Here is a 27,606-nt window from a genome sequence, read left to right on the forward strand (position 1 = left end):
TAGGTAGTGTTCCAGACATTGATGAACTGCAGGTGAGGCATATTCAGTGTATTGTCCTAGGGATAGAAGGTGATCTAGAGAGGGTGATGTTTAAGAACTTCGCATCTGGTATTCAGCTACCTGGGTTTGAACTCACCATTTGTGGACTTGGAAAAGATTCATAGAACCACAAAGTATAATTGTTACAAATATAAATTTTGGAGCCAAATTTCCTGGCACTTCCACATAATTGCTAAAGTCTTGGGCAAGTTACTTAGCCCAGGGGCTTCCAACCCCCAGTTTGCGGACTGGTACTGGTCTGTGGCCTGTTAGGAACCAGGCTGCACAGCTGGAGGTGAGCAGTGGGGAAGTGAGCAAAGCTTCATCTGCTGCTCCCCATTGTTCGCATTACTGCCTGAACCATCGCCCCTATCGCTCGTATTATCGCCTGAACAACCGTTCCACCCCCAACCTCCGTCTGTGGAAAAATTGTCTTCCACGAAACCGGTCCCTGGTGCCAAAAAGGTTGGGGACCGCTGACTTAGCCTCTCTGAGCCTCAGTTTCTTCCATCTATAAAACGTGAGCAATAATAGTACTTGCTTCATAGGTTTGTCGTGAAGATTAAGTAAATTGTGTCTTTGAGATAACAGTCAGTGCTGTGTTAGCTTTGACAATATGATGATTCAAGCGGCTTATGGTCTAATAGGGAAACATGAGAAAATAGGATCACCTAACTCCGAGAGGAGGATTTTGAAAGGCTTCCAAGAGGACATGGTATTTAAGTAGAGGCTTCAGGTGCCACACTCTGGCTGAATCTGTTGTTTCCAGCGTGTAATTTAATCTACTGTTTCCAGAGTGTATTAGTTATCACCCCAAACTTTAGTGGCTTAAAATAATCAACACTTATTATCTCATAGTTCCTGTAGGTCAAGAATCCAGTCATAGATTTGCTGGGTGCTTCTGGCTGAGGTTCTTTGGCAAGGCTGCAATTAAGGTATTGGCGAGGGCTGCAGTCTCCTCTGAAGGCTCGACTGGAGGTAGGGTGGGGATCTGTTTTCAAGACCTCTCACATAGTTGTTGGCAGGGATTGTTCCTTGCAAAATGTTGGCTTGAGACCTCAGTTCCTTCCTGGGTGTTAGCCAGTGACCTTGCCCACATGGGCTGCTTCATAGGGCAGTGCACAACATGGCAGATGGCTTCCATTAGAGTGGGCAAGTGAGGGAGTAAGAGAGGGTAAGCAAGACGGAAGCTCGAGTCTTTTTGTAACTCAGTCTTGGAAGTGACGTCCTATCACTTTTGCCATATTCCACTCATTAGAAGCAACTCGCTAGGTCCAGCTCACATTCAAAGGAAGGGGATGATACAAGGGTGTGAGCAACTCACTAGGTCCAGCTCACATTCAAAGGGAGGGGATGATACAGGGTGTGAGCAACTTGCTAGGTCCAGCTCACATTCAAGGGGAGGGGAGGATACAAGGGTGTGGATACTGGAAGGCAGGGATCATTGGAGCCATTTTAGAAGCTGCCCCCACCCCCACACAGGGTAGTTAGTAGAAGTAATGGTTATTATTTCCTGTGTCCTTTTCATAGACGTCACCTGTGTGATTGCTAATATTCATCATAGTACACCCTGTCAAGTCAACATCATCCTCGTCCATTTACAGGGCAGGGGCCTGAGGCCTAAGATACAAGCCATCCAATCCACCCAGGGTCTCAAGCTGGTAAGAGTCAGGATTCAAGCTCTGGTCTTGCTAGCTCCTAAAATCAAGGGATCTGCATTTCCTCAAGCACCCGAGTAGTGCTGGCATTAGGGATCTGACATCATACTTTGAGGAGTCCTGCTCCAGAGTAATTGGAAACCTTCATCTGTTTAGATCCAGTCTAGAATCCTTGGTGCAGGTGTCCCAAGAAAGCAGGCCATGGCTGAAAAATCCTTGCATGCAATCCTTCCGCTGCACAAGCTCATTGCTTCTCATCCCCAAGACTACTAATGTTCCGTGCTCCAAGACCCCTCCGAGGCAGTCTGGTTCTGGGCTTTCTCAAGACCTGTCACCCAGAGAGTCTGCATCTAATCAGGGCCACCTGCCCTAGCAGATGTAATGATTTCTGATAGAGCCTGTGATGGCTTCTGTCCAGATTGAGTTACCAACAGACAAGGACCCCACTCCCTGGAAGGTTTCAGGTCAAGACAAGACAGTGATTCCACTGACTCCTTAAAAGTAGCCAGCAGGCAGTGGGAACCATATTGAACCGAGACTGGATCCAAGTATGGAATATCGATTCCTACATCCCTCCTGAGAATAAAGGACTTAACGTTGCACCTTTAGATCAGGAAGGGGTTCGGGCAGGGGGCGGGTTGCATTGAGAGAGCCTGCATGGAAAGTCCTGACACTTTTGTATTTTACTTAAAATTTTATGACAAAAGTAGCACATGCTTGTGAGTGATACAACCGAAGGATGTGTATGGATGGAGAATCAGAAGAACAGAGGGGTTCATTGCATAGCCTGGGTGCTGACTTTGTGGCCTTGGGCAAGATCTGTGTGCTTTGGTTTTCTCATCTGTAAAACAGGGATAACCATACAAGGAAACCTCAAAGGACTGTTATGTAGATTAAATGAGATCCATTCATAATCAATGCTGAGCACTGTGCCAGGCACAAAGCAAGCCCTCAGCTAACTGTTAACTATTATTAAAAGGAAACTTTACTCTCTTCCTCACCCTCCTTCCAGGCCCTTCTCCCTGAAGTCGCCACCTTTAACGTCCTGGTGTGTCTCACTCCGCACTTTTCCCCTTGTTCACACAAACGTCATCCACCTATGGAAGAGTCAGTTCTTTTAAAAAGTTATTCATTAATTCCAGAACTGGGTATTAAGCGGCCCCTGCTCTGGTGGATGTTTCTGGACCATTCTGTGAACGTCACTCTGAAACTTGCTTCTGTTTCATTAACAATGAATGTGTTCAGTCCCTCCAGGTCAATGCAAATATGAATGGATCTAACTCTTTGTTTTTAATAACTGCATTATATACCATCACGTGGTATACTGTGATAAAAAGCCAAGGTTACTCATTCTGGGGGCAGAGGTAGGAGTGTATGACAGAGCTTCAGAGCATGTGATAGGAACTCTGGAGTACCCTCCCCAGAAAAATACACACTAGGACAGAAAATTTTGCACACAGTTCAGAGGTGTTTTGAACCCCTTGAATCCCATATGTGAGGCCAATACGGCAGAAGCCTCAAACCGGAGTGGCGCTCCCAGCCCCACCTCCCCAACGTGCATCTCTCATTTGACATCCCCCCTCCCCCAACTTTAGGGGGCAGTTGTCAGCTGTGGCCATCAGCAAGGCCTGTGCTCTCCATTTGTGGAAGACCTGCTTCTCTCCTTTAAAGGTTGGCGTTTCAGGCCCCTAGCTCCGGTTTCTCTCCTCAGGCTAAAAGCCCATTGAAAATATTCTTTGTAGAGCAGGAAGGATTGCAGGCCTCTGTGCCCCCTTAAGCAAGGGATTCTCAAGCCTGGCTGTACTTTAGAATCAGCTGGGAGCTTTAAACTGCTACCAGTGGCCAGATGCCACCTCAGAGACTCTGATTCAGCTGGGCTAAGCTGGGGTCCTGGGCTCTCTATAAATATCTATATTTTTAAAGCCCCCCCAGATATTTCTAATGCTCAGTCAGCTTTCCGAGCCACAGCTTTGAGTGGAAATCCCAGCTGGGGTGGCATTTTACATAAAGGCCACTGGCTGGAATAATAAAGAAATGTGGATTAAGCTGGTATCTATCTAGGCAAAGCTGTGATTCTCCTGAATTCAAATAAGGTTCTAACTTGCTTTATTTATCAACTGGGGGAAAGAGCTGTCACCTCTAGGCTAAGCATCTGAAAGCCAGTCCATTAGCATGTTTCCAAACACTTCCTAACAAAAGGGAGGTTGATCTGCAATTGAAGCATTTGTGGAGAATCCTGGTAAAAGCCTGTAATTAGCTGGTGGGCTGGGCTTTCTGAACAGTTCCTTTCCTGTGTGGGATGAGGGTTCTTCTGCAGTTTGCAATCAGGTGATTTCTGCAGCTTACGTTTAAAAGAAAAGAGGGGAAAAATTGCTTTTTGACTCCTGAAACAGTAGCCTGAGGTCCAGAGGCCTTCCAGGTAGTCAAGTGGAGTTGGTCACTGGGCTTATTGGGCTGTTATTGGAAGTAGGAGGAAAAAAGAAAAGAAAGAAAAAAGGAAACGTAGCTTGATAACAGCTCTTCGAAAAATTAAAAATAGAATTGCCATATGATCCAGCAATTCTACTTCTGGGCATATGCCCAAAAGAATTGAAAGCAGAACTCAGACATATTTGTACACTCGTGTTCAAAGCAGCCTTATTCACAACAGCTAAAAAGAGCGGGGATGGGAGCAGGCAACCCAAGTGTGCACTGCTGGATGCATAAATGGGTAAACAAATGTGGTGTGTCTATACAGTGGCATGTTATTCAGCCTTAAAAGGAAGGAAACTGACGCATGCTCCTACATGGATGAACCTAGAGGACATTATGCTAAGTAATAAGCCAGATATAAAAGGACAAATAGTGTGTCATTCCCTTTATATGACGTACTTAGAGTAATCAAATTGATAGGGACAGAAAGTAGAATAGAGTTACCAGGGGCAGAGGGGAGGGGAGAATGGGGAGTTAGTATTTAATGGGTACAGAGTTTTAGTTTGAGAGGATGAAAAGATTCTGGAGATGGATGGTGGTGATGGATGGCTGCACAATGTGAATTGTCTTAACGCCACCGTATACCTTAAAATGGTAAATTTTATGTTACATGTATTTTACCACAATTTTAAAAAAGGAGAGAGACAAGAAATGTAGCTTGAGCTCCGCAGAACCCCAGTGGTTCAGCGTAGTTCCTGGATGCTGAGGCCAGACCCTTGCAGGCTGTCCTCCCTGAGGGGGTAAATGCAGTGGTTAGGGGCCAGACCCTTGAGCCAGATGCCCAGGGTTCACTCCGTGATCTTGGCACTTTCCTTGGCCTCTCTTTGCCTCAGCTTCCTCATCTGTAAAATGGGGACAGTGGCCCTTACTTCAGTAGATGTTGTCAAGCCCGAAATGAGTTAATATATGTGAAGGCTTAGAATGGTGCTTGGCTCAGAGAAAGTGCTCCTTCAGTATTAGCTACTATTATTGCTACTTGATAGACACCAGATTTATGCAGCCAGATGCCATCTTAAAGCTTCTGAAAGAAGACAGGTAATTATACATAAATAAATAATATGTTCTACCCACTTTGTCAATTTAGGGTCTGAGATTCTGTGGAAAGTCCAAAAAGGAAAGGACTTATTTTACAGACTTACCTGGGTGGAGTATTGTCTCATCTTCCTGTCCCTCTCCTTCTGAGTGTCAGAGGAAGACCCTCTGTCTGCTTGGAGGTGAAGTTTGGGGGAGATCGCTAGGTTAGAAGGAACTAAAGTTTATGTCATGCTCCTCTGGCCCTATGCCTCTGTCTGTTTCCCCTAAGTACCCTGGGCTTCCTGGCCTTCTGAAAAGCATTCAAAGCTCTTAGTCATCTGGTGACCTTAGTCAGGAGGCACTTAGCTTAGAAAAGGTTCCCAATGCCTGGGGGCAGCAGGAGTGGGGACCTGCTGCCTACAGGTGGCCTCTGATGGCAGAGCTGGGGGCGGGCAGGGTCCAGCTGCCCAAGACAGGAGCTAACCAGGTGTCCGTCCCCACCAAATGAATTTTTTTGAGCACCTACTATGTGCCTGGCACTGTGCTAGATGCTCCTCATTCAGTAGACAACCAGACATTCCTGACACGTGTTCTCATGGAGCATTCTTCTGGAGGGAGACATCAATCAAATGCCACAGCAAAGCGATGTACTTGTGAGTTGGCCTAAGGGTTATGAAGCAGAGAAGCAGGGCCTATTGTAGAAGTGCCCGAGCCAGTCTGGGGAGTGAGAGGAGGTGACATGTGAGCTGGGAGCTGAAGGGTGTAGGGAGGGAGAGGAGATCAGGCAGGGCTGGAGGAGAAATCGAGGCTGACTTCACATGCTAACCCATGCCCTGCTGCCCTCCCGTCCTGTTATAATTTCTCAAGGCAGCTGCTGTAGGAATTGGCCTGGGCATAGGCTTCGAAGGGGGCCTGTCAGTGATAACCAGTGCCGGGCGGCTGCAGAACACCGGGGAAGGGAACCCAGGCAATGAATGACACTCCTACTCTTAGTGTCTCTAGCTAGGACTAGAGAACATGGCACCTCAAACCTTCACATGCAAAGGCGTTCCCCAGGGAATTGTTAAAATGCAGATTCTGACTCCGTCTGGGGCGGGGCCTGGGATTCTGCATTTCTAACAGCAGCCGGGTGTGCTGATGCCGCAGGTCTGCAGACCATGCTTTGGGGAGCAGATATGGAGAGACCCAGAAAGTGCTTCAGGGTGAGTGACGGCCTTTCTGCCTGTGTTAGAAAGAATCAGACTCTCCAGCTGTGATCCTCACCTCTGCACATCATTAGATTCTTAACCCCATCTGTACATTCGTTGTTACGTGGGGACTTAAAAAGATCCTGATGCCCAGGCCCTGGCCTAGAGCAGCTGAATCGGCCAGGGCATTTGTATCTGGGGTGTGTGTGGATGTGTGTGTGTGTATTTATCAAAGCTTCCCAGGTGGATCTCTTGCACAGCCTGGGTTGGCAAGCGTCTGCCCGTCCTGTTCTTCCTCCCTCCCGACCCCACTGTCTGCTTGGAGGCTTCCCAGGGCCCCCTGTGAGAGCGAGTTCCAAGGCACCTGGTCTGTTTTCCATAATTGCTTGGCTTTCTGCAGCTGTAGCATCAAATTGGTTAATTGTATCTGCTGGTGAGATGAGACGAGTGGGAGGCGTGGAGGAGAACGAGAGGGGAGGTCTGGAGCACAGTGTGCCGGCCTCTTACCTGGAAAGACCTCAGGGTTGAATGGGCAACAGAGGACATGCTGGAAAAGTGTCGGGGTTTGAGAAGTGGAGCAGTGGGTTTCTAGCCGAGGAGAGAAGGCAAGCCAGTCTGAGAGGGGCATAGCCATTCTGTGAGAGCCAGAAACGCCGTTGAGATCAAGATGCTGTGGGTTCGTTCTGGGGCACAGATGTTCCCCAGCATCTGGCCTCGGCCCACCTATGCCCTGCCCCCTTTCTGCAGCCTCCACAGGCTCTGACTTCTCCCAGCCCTGCTCACTCGGTACCAGGCCTAGCTCTGCCTCCTGGAGAGATGGTCGCATGGCCACTCAGAGTATGGATGGAAGTGAGATGCAATTTGGTTCAGATGTCACCTTTACCACTCAGCAAGTGCCTGTGACCTTGGGTAATTGATATCCCTCTTCTGAGCCTCAGTTTCCTCCCCTGTTATAACATTCCAGTCTCAACAATTCATATAAAGAGCTTTAGGGGCTTCCCTGGTGGCGCAGTGGTTGAGAGTCCGCCTGCCGATGCAGGAGACACGGGTTCGTGCCCCGGTCCGGGAAGATCCCACAGGCTGCGGAGCGGCTGGGCCCGTGAGCCATGGCCGCTGAGCCTGGGCGTCCGGAGCCTGTGCTCCGCAGCGGGAGAGGCCACAGCAGTCAGAGGCCCGCGTACCGCAAAAAAAAAAAAAAAAAAAAAAAGAGCTTTAGGCAGTGCCTTGTACATAGTTAGTGCTCAAGAAATACCAGATTGGGTTTCTCTGGTGGCGCAGTGGTTAAGAATCCGCGGGCCCATGCAGGGGACACAGGTTCGAGCCCTGGTCTGGGAAGATCCCACATTGCTGTGGAGCAGCTAGGCCCGTGCGCCACAACTACTGAGCCTGCGCTCTAGAGTCTTTGAGCCACAGCTACTGAAGCCCTCGCGCCTAGAGCCCGTGCTCCACAGCAAGAGAAGCCAGCGCAATGGGAGGCCCTCGCGCCGCAGCGAAGTGACCCCCGCTCGCGGCAGCTAGAGAAAGCCCGTGCGCAGCAACAGAAGAACTAATGCAGCCAATCAATAAATCTATAAAAAAAAAGAGAGAGATACCAGATTGATGATGATGGTGAGATTAATGGACGCTGCCATAGAGGAGTGGACCCTGGAATTACACAGACTTGGGTTTGAATCTTGGCCTCACTGTTAACCAGCTGTGTGACTTCAAGCAAATGACTTCACCTCTCTGAGTCCCAACTTTCTCTTGTGTAAAATCTAGCAAATCATTCCTATTACGGGAATTAAAGGCAGATCATCATGTGGACCTGTCCATCCCAGAAGTGACCGCTTAGAAACCCATACCTGCTGTTTTAATAATCGCAGTGTGTGTGAGTTGAGACACTGGCACTTTTGAGGTTACTAGCTCAGCCCAGCTGCCTGTGGTTGTCTCCCTCACCTAATCACCGTCACCCCAAAGCTGCCAGCTGGCACAGCGTCCAGGAGCCAGGGATGGACACAGACGCTGTGTGGACTCAGCCACAGGACCAGGCCGGCTTGTGCTGCCTTCAGTGCCCTGGGTTTGGCAGTGTGTGCGGGGCTGGCAGTAGGCACTTGGCTCCAGACCCAGTCACGGGCAGTGAGCGGCAGAGTGGGAAGACTAAAGCCTCCACTTTCTAGCCAGAGGGCCTTGAAAGTGGGCCCCTGGAAGCCAGAATGAGAAAGATTGCAGAGAGGAGGCGCTCCAGGAGGGATCCCATAAGCTTATGTATAAACTCCTGAGCTCATCCCAAGCTGCACGTGAGTGGAGATGGCCCTACACAGTGTGTCAGAGACTTTGAGAACTGAATCACAGGGTAGACCCCTGGGGGACACACATGAGGCACACATAGGGATGGCACTGCAAAGGCTTTGCAAACTGAACTGGCATCGGAATGACAGCACATGAGGGCAGGTTAGAACTTGCAGCCTGAACCTGATCTTTGATCAGTTGCCTGCTACGGCTAAAAAAATCAACATATTCAATAGGATTTCGACAAGACCTAGACTCTCATAACACAAGATCGAAGTGTCCAGGATACAAATTACCTGGTTTACGAAGAACCAGAAAATCTGGCAAGTTCCTAGAGCAAATATATTCAGCAGACACCAACCGCAAGATGACCAGGCACTGGAATGATCAGACAAAGACATGAAAGCAGCCGTTACAACCATGCTTCAGGAAGTAAGAGTGAACCCTCTTAAAAAGAACCATAAGATAGAAAAGACAGCAGATCAACAGATGTAGACATAGAAGATACAAAAGAAAAAACCCAAATGGAAACTTTAGAACTGAAAAGTACAATCACTGAAATGAGATATTCACTGGATGGACTCAATAACAGACTGGAGAAAACAGAGGGAAGAGTTGGGGAACTTGAAGAGAGATCAAGCGAAATTAGGTAATCTGAACAACAGAGAAAAAAAAAAGATCTCTGGGGGCTGGGGGAAGACGAAAAGAAGGGGAAAAAAGACCTATGGAGAAATATTAAGAAGTCTAATATTTATGTCACATGAATCCCAGAAGGAGAGAAGAGAAACAGTGGGGAGCATTGGGATGAGGGTGGACGACCCCAGCTCAGCAGGACCACTACTGTCCTTCCCTTCCCAGAACACATCAGCAAGTCACGAGTAGACAGTATTGCATTGTGGACAAAGTCAGCCAGACCTGGCTTCACACTCTGTGTGATTCTGGGCAAGTTGCTTTACGTCTCTGAGCCTCAGTTTCCTTGTCTGAACAATGGGAACAGTAATACTGATACTTGTAGTTATCGTGAGGCTCCTATGTACTCAGTATCTCATTGAATCTTTCAACAACCATATAAGGTGTGATCTCTTTGATGGCCATTTTTCAGTTGGGGAAACTGAAGCTCAGAGCAGGGAAGTACAATGAATTGAGTCAACTGCAGAACCTGAGAGAACATCCCCACAAGACTGTCCTCGCTTCAGGCTCAGTGGTCCCCAGCTCAGGGGTCCCCAGGACCACCCTCACTTCATGCCAGTTGGCTACAAGTTCGCAGTCCCTGTGACCACCCTCAGGTTTAATAATTTACCAGAATGACACACAGAACTCAGGAAAGCACTACTTATGACTACAGTTTTATGATAGCTAAAGGGTACAAATTAAAATCAGCCCAGGAAAGAGACGCACAGGGCAGAGTCCAGGGGATCCCGTCATCTTCTCTCTGTGGAGTCATGGGCAGCGAGCGGTACCTCCTCCTGGTCACTAAGGGTGACAGTGTGCACAGAGTATTGCCAACCAGGGAGGCTTACCGAGCCTTTGATGTCCAGCGTTCTGACTGGGGCTTGATCACACGCTGTCTGGTGGCTGACCTTCCGCCTCTAGCGCCTCCCGGAGGTCCAGCTCGTGTCTTAGTCATCACTTTCTCCAGGGGTCTGAACTGAACTGCGAGGCCAAAAGCTCCCATCATAAATCACGTTGTTAGTCCCATGGCCAGAGCCCTGAGACACACAAAGGCACTCTGCAGGACATTCCAGGGGCCTGGAGATCACCTCCCAGGAGCCAAGGACATTGACCACCCCTCGTTTTGGGTAGGTGAATTCTTCACTGCACAGCAAGTAACTAGTCACTTGTGCCAAGTCACCCAGCTGGTGAGTGGTTGAGCTGAGCTTCCCACTCAATCTGTTTCATTCCAAAGCCTTCCTGACTGTTCATCGTACACTTAGGTGTGTATGAATCACCTGGGGATCTTGTTAAAATGCAGGTTCTGAATCAGTAAGTCTGAGATGGGACCTGAGCATCTGTATTTCTAATAAGCTCTGGATGACCCCAGTGCTGGTGTGAGGCCCACAGTTTGAATAGCAAGAAGACCTTTCCTCTGTTCTCCCATGTTACCCCAATACATCTAAGAGCAAGGAAGCCAATATGAGTTTGGAGAATTAGCAGAGGACAGATCAAATAGAGCCTGTAGGGCAAGAAGCTTGTAATTGTTTTCTAAGTGCTTCGAGACACATTTGGAGGGGTTTTGACCGGGAACTGATAGGATTTGGATAACGTTTTAAAGTATCATTCCAGCTGTTGAGCTGGGTTGAAGGAGAGCAGGAGGGGGGAGCGAGGCTGCTCCCCACCATGTGCGAGGCTGTGGTGCTGGTACAGGGGAGAGGTGATGGTGGCTTGGACCAGGGAGGTGGCAGAAGGGTTTCAGAGAAGTAACGTGGTAGGATGTAACTACATAGGCAGAGTCAACAGAACGTGCCGGTGGATTAGATGTAAAGGGCCATCCTCTATCTCAGCAAGTTACTTAAGTCTGAACCACGATTTCCTTATCTGTACGTCTCAGTTGCCACCTCACAGAGTGGAGTGTTGCAGGGACAAAAGGAAATCCTGTATGTAACATGCTTAGCGCACTGCTTGGTGAGGGCTCTGCAGATCGTGGCTTTGACCTTGGATGTGCGCAGACGCAGAACTCCAGCCAAGTCATCAGGAGAGGGAAGCTGAGACCCGTCACCCTGGGGCTCCCCTGTCAGAGCACAGAACCCGCAGTGGCACCCGCACTTTAGCCTCTTCTCCAGAGAGCTCCTGGAGGCTGCCAGAGTCCACTCAGGTGGTAAAACTTGGCTGGATCTTAAACCTTCATTGTGGGTTCCAGTGGCAGCCTTTGAAGACCAGGCCAGCTGCCAGGGTTCTTGGGGATTTTTATTCCATTTGCATGGTTTTTTTAAGTGATTTTGGTGCCTTTTGATGAAGCCTTGTTCCAGGCAAGTCCCCATGGGGGAGACCATCAGGGGGCTGGGAATTTATCCAGCCATATGTGTGCCTGCAGGGCCTGAGCTACATGGAGTGAGAAGGGGGCGCCAGTGAAGGCCAGGTTCAGCCTCGCCTGTGCCTCAGTGCTGGCTGCAAGCAGTCAGGCCTGGCAGCCAAGGCCAGGGGGCGGTTGAGGTGAAGGCTTGTGCGTGAAGTAAAATCAGAAATCGAAAGTATCCTTTCCAGATCTCCCTTCTGTCCATTGCTTTGACCTGACTTCACCAACCGAGAGCCGCCAGTCAGCTGGAGAAGGCTTAACCTTTAAAATGCCGGGGCGTGCAGGGCACAAGCTGTAGTGTTACCTGTCTCTCTATATTTCGAGGAGAGCTTTCACCGTCATGGAAATGGATGTGGCTTAGAAATCAGAAAACCAGATTCCAGAGCTTCGTTGCTGTATCACGTCGTGAAGGACCTTTTAATATCTTTGAGCCTCCATTCTCCATCTTTCAGATGCACATAGAATCTACCTTGGGGTTGTTCAGTTGTTTTTCCTGGTTTTTTATTTTAGGTTTCTTTTTTTCCCAGTTTCATTGAGAAATAATTGACCTATATCAGTGTATGTGTTTAAGACATATAGCATGATGGTTTAATTTACATATATTGTGAAATCACCACAATAGGTTTAATTAACATCCATCATCTCATATAGATACAATAAAAAGAAAAGAAAAAACATTTCCCCTTGTGGTGAGAACTCTTAGGATCTACTCTCTTAACAACTTCCCTGCGTATCATACTATGTTAACTGTGGTCATCATGTTGTACATTGTATCCCTAGTACTTCTGTATCTTATAATTGGAAGTTTGTACCTTCTGACTTCTTTCTTCCTCTCCCCCCTCCCCTCCCCGACCCTGTTCATTCAGTTTTTAACAATAATAATAGCAAATACATATACAGCGTCTCCTACATGCCAGGAACTACTCCAACTGTTTTCACGTGAATTAACTTATTTAATCCTCATAGAAACACTGTGACATGGGCATCGTCATCATTTTAGTGAGGAATGAAGAAACTGAGGCAGCAATAGGATGAACATCTGGTTCAAGATCCTGGAGCCAGGATTCCGCCTCGGGTCATCTCGATCCAGAATCTGGGCTCTCAATCGCTGGGTTTTAACGGCTTCAAATATTTATCAAGCCTCTGCTATGTTGAGGTGCTGTGCTTAGTTGCTGGAGAGATAGCAGAAAGACAGAAGTAATCCATCCTTTCACGATTCTAGTTGGGGTGAGACAAACAAGAAATAAATAAGCACCTAAAGATGAGTAAAGTAAGGCAACAGAGAGGGCCTGGAGCATTACTTTAAACTGGGTAACGTAAGCTGAGAAAGGAGCAGCCCTGCAAAGATGGGAGAGAGGGACATTCTAGGCAGAGGAAATGGCAAATGCAAAGGCCCTGAGGTAAGAATGAGCTTGTTTTGTTCAAAGAAAAGAAAGATGGTTCAGTGGCGAGAGCATAGTTAATGAGGGGAGCGACTTATGCAGTGAGGTCAGAGTGATAAGTAGGGGCCATGGTCAGGAGCTTAGGTGATAACCTCCCATGTGCCTAGGACTGTTTGGCACCGGAGAAACGGAAATGAGGAAGGCAGATGTGGCTCTGCCTTCACGAAGGATGGGTGAGCTGACGTGAGTGCAGGGCCCTTAGCACACAACAGATGCTCAGTGGGTGTAATTTTCTCTTTCCCTGTTTGTAAGTTGACATGAAAACTGCTTCCCTGGGTGTCTGCCTGACCCCCGCCCCCTGCATTAAATCAGGACAGAATGTAGTTGGCTTTTGGCAATTATTTCTAGAGATGGCCTTAGGCAAGGGCATAATTTACCAGAAAAAAAAAAAACGACAACAAAGCATACAAGTGGGTGAAGAATAAGCAGAGTGGGCGGAAGGGCTCATCCTTCCCTCTGTCTCTTGGAGCTGGGGCCCACGCTGGCCGGGAAGGGAGGGTCTTTGGGGGCTTAACTCTCAGCCACTCCCTTTAGGATCCTGAGTTACAGCATCCGGGAAGAGTATCCACTGGCTTGGTGCCAAACTTCCCATTATGTGTCTGCTTTCAGATTTTATTCTACTTCATTTCATCGGGGCTGGAGAAGCAGAGGAGAGACAGCCTGTGGATGATTCGTGGGTGGGGTCCTCTTCCATCCTTGTGCAGGGTCACGTTGGCTTCTCAGTGGCCTCTTTGGTACGGAGAGGCCAGGATACTTAAGAGATGCCTGGACAACCGCGTGATAAAATGAGGGTCCCTAGCCTCATTACAAGAAGTATCCCTACAATCCCAGTGTGTCCCTAAGGCATTTCAGGACAGCAGCAAATCATTCTTCTCCAGGTTACTGAGTGTGACTTGGACGAATTCACAGAAGAGATAATGGGAGGGGCAGGAATTCAGTTGTAGCTCTTCTCCCCACTAATCATAATAGCCAGCCTTTGTCAAGGCTCAGTGTGTTCCAGGCACTGTCCCAAGCACTCTCTCAATTGATCCTCACAACCACCAAGTGAGGGACGTACTAGTGTTAGTCCCATTTTACAGAGGAGGAAACTCAGAGAGCTCAAGTGACCTGCTCAGAAGGCACTGTATTAGTTAAGGTAAGGCGAGCAGCTGTAATAGATCAAATGCTGAGGTTTTGTGGCCCTTCTTTTTTTGAATTTTTGAATTTTATTTTATTTTTTTATACAGCAGGTTCTTATTAGTTATCCATTTTATACATATTAGTGTATACATGTCAATCCCAATCTCCCAATTCATCCCACCACCACCACCACCACCCCGCTTTCCCCCCTTGGTGTCCATACGTTTGTTCTCTACATCTGTGTCTCTATTTCTGCCCTGCAAACCTGTTCATCTATACCATTTTTCTAGGTTCCACATATATGTGTTAATATACGATATTTGTTTTTCTCTTTCTGACTTATATCACTCTGTATGACAGTCTCTCTGGCCATCCACGTCTCTACAAATGACCCAATTTCATTCCTTTTTATGGCTGAGTAATATTCCATTGTATATATGTACCACATCTTCTTTACCAGTCGTCTGTCGATGGGCATTTAGGTTGCTTCCATGACCTGGCTGTTGTAACTAGTGCTGCAGTGAACATTGGGGTGCATGTGTCTTTTTGAATTATGGTTTTCTCTGGGTATATGCCCAGTGGTGGGATTGCTGGTTCATATGGTAATTCTATTTTTAGTTTTTTAAGGAACCTCCATACTGTTCTCCATAGTGGCTGTATCAATTTACATTCCCACCAACAGTGCAAGAGGGTTCCCTTTTCTCCACACCCTCTCCAGCATTTGTTGTTTGTAGATTTTCTGATGATGCCCATTCTAACTGGCGTGAGGTGATACCTCATGTAGTCTTGATTTGCATTTCTCTAATGATTAGTGATGTTGAGCATCCTTTCATGTGTTTGTTGGCCATCTGTATGTCTTCTTTGGAGAAATGTCTATTTAGATCTTCTGCCCATTTTTGGATTGGGTTGTTTGTTGTTTTGATGTTGAGCTGCATGAGCTACCTGTATATTTTGGAGATTAATCCTTTGTCAGTTGCTTCTTTTGTAAACATTTTCTCCCATTCTGAGGGTTGTCTTTTCATCTTGTTTACGGTTTTCCTTGCTGTGCAAAAGCTTTTAAGTTTCATTAGGTCCCACTGATTTATTTTTGTTTTTATTTACATTTCTCTAGGAGGTGGGTCAAAAAGGATCTTGGTGTGATGTATGTCATAGAGTGTTCTGCCTATGTTTTCCTCTAAGAGTTTTATAGTGTCTGGCCTTACATTTAGGTCTTTAATCGTTTTGAGTTTATTTTTGTGTATGGTGTTAGGGAGTGTTCTAATTTCATTCTTTTACATGTAGCTGTCCAGTTTTCCCAGCATCACTTATTGAAGAGGCTGTCTTTTCTCCATTGTATATTCTTGCCTCCTTTATCAAAGATAAGGTGACCATATGTGTGTGGGTTTATCTCTGGGCTTTCTATACTGTTCCATTGACCTATATTTCTGTTTTTTTGCCAGTACTATATTGTCTTGATTACTGTAGCTTTGTAGTATAGTCTGAACTCAGGGAGTCTGATTCCTCCAGCTCCATTTTTTTCCCCTCAAGATTGCTTTGGCTATTTGGGGTCTTTTGTGTCTCCATACAAATTTTAAGATTTTTTTGTTCTAGTTCTGTAAAAAGTGCCACTGGTAATTTGATAGGGATCACATTGAATCTGTAGATTTCTTTGGGTAGTATAGTCATTTTCACAATATTCATTCTTCCAATCCAAGAACATGGTATATCTCTCCATCTGTTTGTGTCATCTCTGATTTCTTTCATCAGTGTCTTATAGTTTTCTGAGTACAGGTCTTTTACCTCCATAGGTAGGTTTATTCCTAGGTATTTTATTCTTTTTGTTGCAATGGTGAATGGGATTGTTTCCTTAATTTCTCTTTCTGATCTTTCGTTGTTAGTGTATAGGAATGCAAGAGATTTCTGTGCATTAATTTTGTATCCTGCAACTTTACCAAATTCATTGATTAGCTCTAGTAGTTTTCTGGTGGCATCTTTAGGATTCTCTATGTATGGTATCATGTCATCTGCAAACAGTGAGAGTTTTACTTCTTCTTTTACAATTTTCCTTTTATTTCTTTTTCTTCCCTGGTTGCCGTGGCTAGGACTTCCAAAACTATGTTGAATAATAGTGGCGAGAGTGGACATCTTTGTCTTGCTCCTGATCTTAGAGGAAATGCTTTCAGTTTTTCACCATTGAGAATGATGTTTGCTGTGGGTTTGTCGTATTTGGCCTTTATTATGTTGAGGTAGGTTCCCTCTGTGCCCACTTTCTGGAGCGTTTTTATCATAAATGGGTGTTGAATTTTGTCAAAAGCTATTTCAGCATCTATTGAGATGATCATAAGGTTTTTCTCCTTCAGTTTGTTAATATGGTATATCACATTGATGGATTTGCGTATATTGAAGAATCCTTGCATCCCTGGGATAAATCCTACTTGGTCATGGTGTATGATCCTTTTAATGTGTTGTTGGATTCTGTTTGCTAGTATTTTCTATCTATATTCATCAGTGATATTGGTCCGTAATTTACTTTTTTTGTAGTATCTTTGTCTGGTTTTGGTATCAGGGTGATGGGGGCCTCATAGAATGTGTTTGGGAGTGTTCCTTCCTCTGCAATTTTTTGGAAGAGTTTGAGAAGGATGGGTGTTAGCTCTTCTCTAAATGTTTGATGGAATTCACCTGTGAAGCCATCTGGTCCTGGACTTTTGTTTGTTGGAAGATTTTTAATCACAGTTTCAATTTCATTAGTTGTGATTGGTCTGTTCATATTTTCTATTTCTTCCTGGTTCAGTCTTGGAAGGTTATACCTTTCTAAGAATTTGTCCCTTTCTTCCAGGTTGTCCATTTTATTGGCATAGAGTTGCTTGTAGTAGGCTCTTATGATGCTTTGTATTTCTGCAGTGTCTGTTGTAACTTCTCCTTTTTCATTTCTAACTTTATTGATTTGAGTCCTCTCCCTCTTTTTCTTGGTGAGTCTGGCTAAAGGTTTATCAATTTTGTTTATCTTCTCAAAGAACCACTGTTTAGTTTTATTGATCTTTGCTATTGTTTTCTTTGTTTCTATTTCATTTATTTCTGCTCTGATCTTTATGATTTCTTTCGTTCTACTAACTTTGGGTTTTGTTTGTTCTTCTTTCTCTAGTTCCTTTAGGTGTAAGGTTAGATTGTTATTTGAGATTTTTCTTGTTTCTTGAGGTAGGATTGTATTGCTGTAAACTTCCCTCTTAGAACTGCTTTTGCTGCGTCCCATAGGTTTTGGATCATCGTGTTCTCATCGTAATTTGTCTCTAGGTATTTTTTTATTTCCTCTTTGATTTCCTCAGTGATCTCTTGGTTATTTAGTAACGTATTGTTTAGCCTCCATGTGTTTGTGTTTTTTACGGGTTTTTTTCCCTGTAATTGATTTCTAATCTCATAGCATCATGGTTGGAAAAGATGCTTCGTATGACTTCAATTTTATTTATTTATTTATTTTTTAAGGTAGTTTTTTTTTTTTTTTTCTGACTGTGTTGGGTCTTCGTTGCTGTGCATGGGCCTTCTCCAGTTGTGGAGGGGCTGCTCTTCATTGTGTTGCACAGGCTTTTCGTTGCTGTGGCTTCTCTTGTGGTGCAGCACTAGCTCTAGGCGGGCGGGCTTCAGTAGTTGTGGCATGCGGGCTTAGTTGCTCTGTGGCATGTGGGATCTTCCTGAACCAGGGATCAAACCCACGTCCCCTGCATTGGCAGGTGGATTCTTAACCACTGTGCCACCAGGGAAGTCCCTGATTTCAATTTTATTAAATTTACTGAGGCTTGATTTGTGACCCAAGATGTGATCTATCCTGGAGAATGTTCTGTGTGCACTTGAGAAGAAAGTGTAATCTGTTTTTGGATGGAATGTCCTATAAATATCAATTAAATCTATCTGGTCTATTGTGTCATTTAAAGCTTGTGTTTCCTTATTAATTTTCTATCTGGATGATCTGTCCATTGGTGAAGGTGGGGTGTTGAAGTCCCCCACTGTTACTGTGTTACTGTCGATTTCCTCTTTTATAGCTGTTAGCAGTTGCCTTATGTACTGAGGTGCTCCTGTGTTGGGTGCATATATATTTATAATTGTTATATCTTCTTCTTGGATTGATCCCTTGATCATTATGTAGTGTCCTTCCTTGTCTCTTGTAACATTCTTTAAAGTCTATTTTATCTGATATGAATATTGCTACTCCAGCTTTCTTTTGATTTCCATTTGCATGGAATATCTTTTTCCATCCCTTCACTTTCAGTCTGTATGTGTCCTTACGTCTGAAGTGGGTCTCTTGTAGACAGCATATATATGGGTCTTATTTTTGTATCCATTCAGCGAGCCTGTGTCTTTTGGTTGGAGCATTTAATCCATTCACATTTAAGGTAATTTTCGATATGTATGTTCCTGTTACCATTTTCTTAATCGTTATGGATTTGTTTATGTAGGTCCTTTTCTTCTCTTGTGTTTCCCACTTAGAGAAGTTCCTTCAGCATTTGTTGTAAAACTGGTTTGGTGGTGCTGAATTCTCTTAGCTTTTGCTTGTCTGTAAAGCTTTTGATTTATCCATCGAATCTGAATGAGATATGTGCCGGGTAGAGTAGTCTTGGTTGTAGGTTCTTCCCTTTCATCTCTTTAAGTATATCATGCCACTTCCTTCTGGCTTGTACAGTTTCTGCTGAGATTCAGCTGTTAACCTTATGGGAGTTCCCTTGTATGTAATTTGTTGTTTTTCCCTTGTTACTTTCAATAATTTTTCTCTGTCTTTAATTTTTGTCAATTTAATTACTATGTGTCTCGTGTTTCTCCTTGGGTTTATCCTGCCTGGGACTCTCTGCACTTCCTGGACTTGGGTGGCTATTTCTTTTCCAATGTTAGGGAAGTTTTTGACTATTATCTCTTCAAATATTTCCTCGGGTCCTTTCTCTCTCTCTTCTCCTTCTGGGACCCCTATAATGCAAATGTTGTTGTGTTTAATGTTGTCCCAGAGGTCTCGTAGGCTGTCTTCATTTCTTTTCATTCTTTTTTCTTTATTCTGTTCCATGGCAGTGAATTCCACCATTCTGTCTTCCAGGTCACTCATCTGTTATTCTGCCTCAGTTATTCTGCTATTGATTCCTTGTGGTGTATTTTTCATTTGAGTTATTGTATTGTTCATCTCTGTGTGTTTGTTCTTTAATTCTTCTAGGTATTTGTTCTTTAATTCTTCTAGGTCTTTGTTAAACATTTCTTGCATCTTCTCGATCTTTGCCTCCATTCTTTTCCTGAGGTCCTGGATCATCTTCACTATCATTATTCTGAATTCTTTTTCTGGAAGGTTTCCTATCTCCACTTCATTTAGTTGTTTTTCTGGGGTTTTATCTTGTTCCTTCATCTGGTGCAAAGTCCTCCGCCTTTTCATTTTGTCTTTCTGTGAATGTGGTTTTCCTTCCACAGGCTGCAGGATTGTAGTTTTTCTTGCTTCTGCTGTCTGCCCTCTGGTGGATGAGGCTATCTAAGAGACTTGTGCAAGCTTCCTGATGGGAGGGACTGGTGGTGGGTAGAGCTGGGTGTTGCTCTGGTGGGCAGAGCTCAGTAAAACTTTAATCCATTTGTCTGCTGATGGGTGGGGCTGGGTTTCCTCCCTTTTGGTTGTTTGGCCTGAGGCGACCCAGCACTGGAGCCTACCTGGCTCTTTGGTGGGGCTAATGGCAGACTCTGGAAGGGCTCACACCAAGGAGTACTTTCCAGAACTTCTGCTGCCGGTGTCCTTGTCCCCACGGTGAGCCACAGCCACCCCTCGCCTCTGCAGGAGACCCTCCAACACTAGCAGGTAGGTCTGGTTCAGTCTCCCCTGGGGTCACTGCTCCTTCCCTCTGGGTCCTGATGCGCACACTGCTTTGTGTGTGCCCTCCAAGAGGGGAGTCTCTGTTTCCCCCTGTCTTGTCAAAGTCCTGCAATCAACTCCCACTAGCCTTCAAAGTCTGATTCTCTAGGAATTCTTCCTCCCATTGCTGGACCTCCAGGTTGGGAAGCCTGACATGGGGCTCAGAACCTTCACTCCAGTGGGTGGACTTCTGTGATATAAGCATTCTCCAGTTTGTGTGTCACCCACCCAGCAGTTATGGGTTTTGATTTTATTGTGATTGCGCCCCTCCTACTGTCTGATTGTGGCTTCTGCTTTGTCTTTGGATGTGGGGTATCTTTTTTCTGAGTTCCAGTGTCTTCCTGTTGATGATTATTCAGCAGTTAGTTGTGATTCCGGTGCTCTTGCAAGAGGGAGTCGTGGCCCTTATTTCTTGCACACTGATCCTTTGTGGGTCTTCTCACAAGTGGCCTTCCACTTGGTGATTCAGTGACCCGGGCCCCTTCCATCTTGTGGCTCTGCCATCTTCTCAGGCCTTGGAGGGTTTCATCTCTAGCTGATGAATGGGGGAGAGAGAGAGATAGTTGAGGATTGTGTGTTGCCTGGGAAGTTTTTATGGGGCAGGCCTGGAAGTTATGAATATCACTTCTGCTTCCACTCAGACACTTTTGGCTAAAGCTCCCTGCAGGGGAGGCAGGGAAATGTAGTCCAGCTGCTTGTCCAGGAAGAAAAGGCTTTGGAGACCACACGATTGTCTCTGCCACAGGCACCCAAGAGGCAAACAAAGGAGCCAGGCTGGACCCTGAACCAGCTTGCTCCACTGCCTCTCTGAGCACCTGTTACCTGAGTTCGTGATCAGTGTCAATGGGCGATCCCACACCACCAAATTCCAAGCTTGGGGAATTCAGCCTAACAAGAGAAGTCCTTGCAGTGTACTCACCAAATACCTTTTGGCTGGCAAGCCCCGGGCACCTACTCAAGTAGAAAAGCTGTTAGATGAGTGGTTCTCAGCTGAGCTGATTTTTGTCACCTAGGGGACATCTGGCAATGTCTGGAGGTATTTTTGGTTGTCACAACTTGGGGGAAGCTATTGGCATCTCGTGGATAGAGGCCAGGGATGCTGCTAAACATCCTACACTGCACAAGACAGAGGAGAATGTCAGGGATGCTGAGGTTGGGACCCCCTGAGATGTAGTAGCAGCTCTGCTGGTCTCCTTGGAGTTTGCAGGTGAGGTGGTGGCCTCCACCAGGAGCTGTGAAGGGCAGGTTGGTGTGGGCTCAGAGCCGGTCTGCTCATGTAATGTGACTGTTTGGGGCATGTTTCTTCTCTTTATGGCTTTTTTTTTTTTTTTTTTGCGGTACGCGAGCCTCTCACTGCCGTGGCCTCTCTCGCTGTGGAGCATGGGCACCGGACGCGCAGGCCCAGCGGCCATGGCCCACGGGCCCAGCCGCCCCACAGCATGTGGAATCCTCCCGGACCGGGGCACGAACCCGCGTCCCCTGCATCGGCAGGCGGACTCCCAACCACTGTGCCACCAGGGAAGCCCTCTTTATGGCATTTTAACCTCTCATTGTTCCCAGCAGTTTCACTTTAGCTGCCTAAGTGTGAAGAGTTCCGGGGCAGAGCCTGTTGGCTGAATTCGTGCCCATCTGTGCAGGGTTTCAAACGGCTTCCCTGTTTCTGCCCATAATCACTGGGCCAGACAGAAACATCTTGCTCTGCAAACAAGCCCCATGTCCCAGGTAGTGTGGCCTGGGCAGATGCACTGTGGCCTGGCTCAGTGGGAGACAGGGCTGGGCAACCCTCCTGGGAAGATGAGCAGAGTATTTTTCAATCAGGTCTCTACTCCACCCCACATTGTGGTTTATGGGTGCATGTCTCCTGCATGTGGTGACGTGAAGGGGTTACATGGGACAAGGAGTACTGGAGGCTTTTTTATGTTGTTATTATATGTACATGTAAATGTATATTCATATATGTATGTATAATACATATGTGTGTATGATACAAACATAAAGGAGAGAGTAGAATAAAAAGTAAAAATCCCTAAGTCCCCCTACTTAAAGGTAACTACTCTTAACAACTTATTGTAGCCTTCTTTCCAGGAATGTACGCACCTGTGTGTGTGTGTGTATGTGTGACATGTGTGCACATGTGTGTGCATAGATCTCCAGCCTCTGTTGTTAACATCCAAAATATATAAATATACTTTCATGCAACTTACTCTTTTCACATAATATATCTTGGATATTTTTCCATATTAATGTATATATTCATTCAACTCAAATATTCGTTGAGTACCTCTTGTGAGTCAGGCTCTGTACATACGTCAGTGAAGGAATGAGACAAAAATCCCAGTTTCATCGGGTGAGTGCTTGAATGTTGTAAACAGAACAGGCAGTAAACAAAAGAGCTGAGTTATGTCGAGTAGAAATGATGTTAAGTACTAGGGAGAAAACTTTGTATACTTAAAAATGGATGGATTTTATCCTATGTAGGTAAGGTTTTTTTTAATGAAACAACTGGTTGTGATTTTAATTTGCATTTCCCCAATGACCTGTGGTGTAGATCATGTGGAAGGAGGAAGGCATTGAAGGCAGGGGTTTGCTCTGTAGTCAGTGGTCCACAGTCAACTTGAACCTTTGGTTTGGTGTTGTGAGTAGACAGATCATCAGGGTGTGAGACCCCTCAGTTCAGGCGCAGGACTGTGTGTCTGGCCATGTGTGGTCTGGTTATTGTGGTCATTGGGATAAGCTGGCAGGACCCACTGGGAGGTCTGCACCGTCTCCCCAGAGAGTCTTGTCCTGCTCGCTCCTGTGTCCCTGATGATTCACCAAGTTGCCTACCTACTGCAGGATCCAACAGCCCTGTGACCAGCCTGGGAACTGAATGGGCGCACAGACCTGGAAATTGACATTTCTATGGTATAAAGAAGCAAGCGAAAGCTATAAAATATACAAGTAGGACAATTAAGCTGTTTGTGTTTTTTTTTAATCCCAACATTTTATTGAGAAACTTTAAAAATTTTTTGAAAGAATGGTTCTGTCAGCATCTGTATTCCCACCACTTAGATTCTGCAATGAACATTTCCCACTTGCTTTATCACACGTCTCTCCATCTCTCTATTTATCTCTTGATTCATTTTTTTTCCTGTGCATTTCAAGCTCAGTTGTAGACATTAGTCGCATTCGTTTGTTTTTTAAAGTTGACTTTTTGTTGCAGTGTAATATACATATAGAAAAGTGCATCAGTCTTAAAGATACAATTCATGAATTTTTATAAAACGAACACACCCATGCACTCAGATCAAGAACAAGAGCGTTCCCAGAAACTTCCTTGTGCCCTTTTCAGTTACTGCTCCCTCCCCCAGGGGGCACTGTGCTGACTTTTCTTATCGTACATTCATCTTGTCTCTTTTTGACCTTTGTGTAAGTGGAATCATACCACTTCCTTCACTCACCGTCATCCTTATGAAATTTATTCATATAATTATGTGTCTTTGTGGTTTTTCATCACGTTTTTTTTAAAGTCTTTATTGAATTTGTTACAGTATTGCTTCTGTTTTTTATGTTTTGGTTTTTTGGCCGCGAGACATGTGGGATCTTAGCTCCCTGACCAGGCATCAGACCCACACCCCCTGCATTGGAAGGCGAAGTCTTCACCACTGGACCACCAGGGAAGTCCCCTTTCATCACATTTTTAATATAGTATTTCAGTGTGTAACTATACAACAATTTATGTATCTATTCTAAAAGTAGGGTGATATTTAAACATACTAGAATGTGCCCATCCAAATGAGCAGCATTTCTTTCAAAGCATGATTTAGAATGCTGCAAATGCCAAGAGAGGTTAAGAGTAGGGACCCAGGAGGTCATCAGGACCTGAGCTCAACCCCAGCTCTACCACTGTCACTCTGGCTGGATCCCAGCTGGTCCTCCACCTATCACTAGGATTTGACACCTCGTCTTGAGCTAGGATTCAAGACAGTTGCTGCATTGACCCACATTGAAGGTTAAGAAAGAGACTCTGTTGGGGAATAAGGAAAAATTATATAGGACAAGTAGATCTCCAGTAGATTCAGTAGATCCTTGATGGCACCTGAGAACTTGCATTTCTAATAGGCTCTAGGTGATGCTGAAGCTGGTGTTCTGGGGTCTATACTTTGGACATCACTGCCCTAGATAGATCAGGGATTGGCAGATCACAGCCCATGGGCTAAATCTGGCCCACTCCCTGTTTTTATAAATAACGTTTTATTGGAACACAGTGAAAAGAAAAATCTGTCTGTTTTTCTCTACTCACAACATTTCTGACACCAAACGTGTGGGTTTTTCCCCAGCTAAGCTACCAGTCCAGTGGATATTTTTTTTTTTTTCCAGTGGATATTTTGATCTGCTTCTAATACAGTGTGTCTAACCTGACCACACATGAGACTCACCTGGGGAACTGTTGAAAAACATGGACATCCAGTCCCCCACCCCTAAACCAATCAACAGAATCTCTTGGGGTGAGGCCCCGGCACTGATACTTTTAAAAGTCTTCCAAGTGATTCTCACGTTCGTGGTCTCTCTCCTTTATTTTCTCAGTTATTTTAGAAGACGAGGGGCATCTTCTAAAGCTCAAGTGGGTGTCGTATAACTAGCTCAGAAGACAGTTTGCAGTGAACATTCTCTCCCAAAGCAATGCCAGCATCTCTTAAACAAATATTACAAAGATGATCCTCATTCAGACGTGTAAGTTTCAGTTGTTCATGTAAAAGCAAGCACATTACATTACAGTCACACTTTTAAATGCTTCCTCCTAGACAGTGTGATCCACACACAGATCTGAACATGATTCTTCAACCCATATGTCATCCCTGTAAACGCAGGCTCCACATGGCTCAGTTTCCACACAGACACAAAGAAGTAGTCCGGCCGTGGTCCGAAGGAATTTTAAAACAGATTGCAATCTTGAGTTCTTTCTCTTGGGCAAGGAGGAAGATCTGATTCATAAGCCACAGCGACATTCTCAGCAGTCCCTCCCCCCACTCCCCGTTTCCTCTTGCCCTGAATTTGCTCTGGAATTTCTTCTCTGTTGAGCTCCCAAACCCTCTTTATCTCAGAGAGGTGACTTCTCTCCCTCCCCCTGCAGCTCTTTTTCCCTGCAGATCTTTGTAGCCACTTGGGTCACAGGGACTTTCCTTTGATGACAATGGATTGGGTGTTAATGAAGGGAAACCCCCAAATGCGTGCTTTTCCCTTAAGGCAGGATTTTTAACCTTGGCACTTGTGGACATTTGGGGTCAGATAATTCTTTGTCGTGGCGCTGTCCTGTGCAGTGTAAGATGGTTAGGAACATCCCTGGCCTCTACACGCTAGATGCCGGTAGTAACCCCCCATCTGCAGTGTGACAATCCAGATGTCTCCTGACATTGCCAAGCTTGGGGGCAGAATTGGCCCTAGCTGAGAACCACTGGATTAAAGGAACCCAACACTTTAAGCCATCATTGCCTGCAGACCTGGGCAAAAGGGGCCTCTACCCTGGGTCTTGTACTTTAATTTTTTATTTTATTTATTTATTTTTCATCTCTTCATGTCTTCTATTACTTAAAGAGGTCTTCTTTTTTAATTAGTTATCTATTTTATACATATTAGTGTATATATGTCAGCCCCAATCTCCCAATTCATCCCACCACCACCACCCCCTTTCCCCGCTTGGTGTCCATATGTTTGTTCTCTACATCTGTGTCTCTATTTCTGCCCTGCAAACCAGTTCATCTGTACCATTTTTCTAGGTTCCACACACATGCATTAATATACGATATTTGTTTTTCTCTTTCTGACTTATTTCACTCTGTATGACAGTCTCTACGTCCATCCATGTCTCTACAAATGACCCAATTTCATTCCTTTTTATGGCTGAATAATATCCCATTGTATATATGTGCCACATCTTCTTTATGAGTTCATCTGTCCATGGGCATTTAGGTTGCTTCCATGACGCGGCTATTGTAAATAGTGCTGCAGTGGACATTGGGGTGCATGTGTCTTTTTGAATTATGATTTTCTGTGGGTATATGCCCAGTAGTGGGATTGCTGGGTCATATGGTAATTCTATTTTTAGTTTTTTAAGGAACCTCCATACTGTTCTCCATAGTGGCTGTATCAATTTACATTCCCACCAACAGTGCAAGAGGGTTCCCTTTTCTCCACACCCTCTCCAGCATTTGTTGTTTGTAGATTTCCTGATGATGCCCATTCTAACTGGTGTGAGGTGATACCTCATTGTAGTTTTGATTTGCATTTCTCTAATAATTCGTGATGTTGAGCATCTTTTCATGTGCTCTTGGCCATCTGTATGTCTTCTTTGGAGAAATGTCTATTTAGGTGTTCCTGGGCCTTGTACTTTAAATGGGTTGAGGGGGTCTAAAGGCAAGGAGTCCAGGGAGACAAGGAGATGTGCCCACCTGGAGCCCACATCTTCCTTTCCAGGTCACCTCTGAGTACTGGGATCCCAGAATTTTTCACCCAAATGACCGAAGCCTGCTTAGGGTTTTCTCCAGGTCCATCTTCAGGGAGGCAGACCATGATGCCAGTGTGTGACCTCTAGGCCCAAGGAGATAATAATAATAGTACTCTCTTTGTAAATAGAGTTGTGTGGACTAAATAATTTAGTGTATCCAAAGTCCATGGAACAGGGTTGGCACATGGTAAGCTCTATATAAATGTTAGCTGGTATTATTATACTTTTCATATCAGTATCCCTAAACATAAGACAACTTCCTTGTCTGCTGCGCCCCTGAAGAAGCAGCCATCCATTCAGATGTTGGAGGTTAACCTGACCTTGCTGGACCCCAGAGAGATGGTGTAAAGGTCTCCAACACGGCACTGTCATGAGGGGGTTTTAGGGCCATTCTCCTTGACATGCTGACTTGAGGACCTGTTGTGTATATTTCTGTTCCTAATCTTGCCTTTGTCTTGTGTCAGGGTCAGTGGAAGGGGGGAATGGGTGAGAAGTCTCTTCTTTCTGAGACAGGAGGAGAAATGATGCTGAGCTTTGAATTTCAATTTGTTCTATGCCCATGCTGGCTGTGTGACGTTGGACACTCAACCTCCTAAGCCCTCTGAGCCTCTAATTCCCCATCTGCAAAATGGGTGTATAAATAGCACCTTCCCTAATAGGATGGTGGTGTTGATTAAGTCAAAAATGTATATAAAGTACTTTGCTCAGTGCCTAGTAAAAAGATGTCAGGATTCGGCATTGCTGATTTTAAATTATTGTAATACTGCTATCTAAATTGTCACGATGACTATTAGAAGGAAAAACATGGAGAAAAAATTCCGTCCATGCAGCTGCTGTGAATCACAGAATGAGCCAAGAAAGCATGAACAACGTCACCCTTAAATCATGGATGAAACTGGAACTGAAGAAATCTCAGAGCTGAAAGGGACCTTAAATTCTACATAAACCCACTCATTGTGTAAATGGGGAAACCGAGGCCCAGGGAAGTGATATGATCTATCTGGTTTTAAAGAAAAACCTGAAACAGCTTCTAGGTTCCAGAGAGAAGAAAAAAGAGGTACTTGC

At 45.3% G+C, this 27,606-nt stretch overlaps 2 protein-coding genes across 2 annotated transcripts in view; both read left to right on the top strand.

Annotated features, from left to right (window-relative positions):
- Nucleotides 1-27,606, top strand: part of SYT17 (synaptotagmin 17) — an 85,273-nt gene that overhangs the window by 48,283 nt on the left and 9,384 nt on the right. The gene's annotated exons all lie outside the window — the stretch shown is intronic.
- Nucleotides 3-27,606, top strand: part of CLEC19A (C-type lectin domain containing 19A) — a 72,312-nt gene continuing 44,708 nt past the window's right edge. The window contains exon 1 of the mRNA XM_089896085.1: nt 3-20,003. The gene's annotated coding sequence lies outside the window, so the exon portion shown is untranslated. The remainder of the gene's footprint in view (nt 20,004-27,606) is intronic.

This window comes from Delphinapterus leucas, chromosome 15 (assembly GCF_059928025.1).
Source record: "Delphinapterus leucas isolate spDelLeu-1000000601 "Yukka" chromosome 15, BTC_Dleu_Yukka2, whole genome shotgun sequence".
In the NCBI taxonomy this organism is placed as follows: Eukaryota; Metazoa; Chordata; class Mammalia; order Artiodactyla; family Monodontidae; genus Delphinapterus; species Delphinapterus leucas.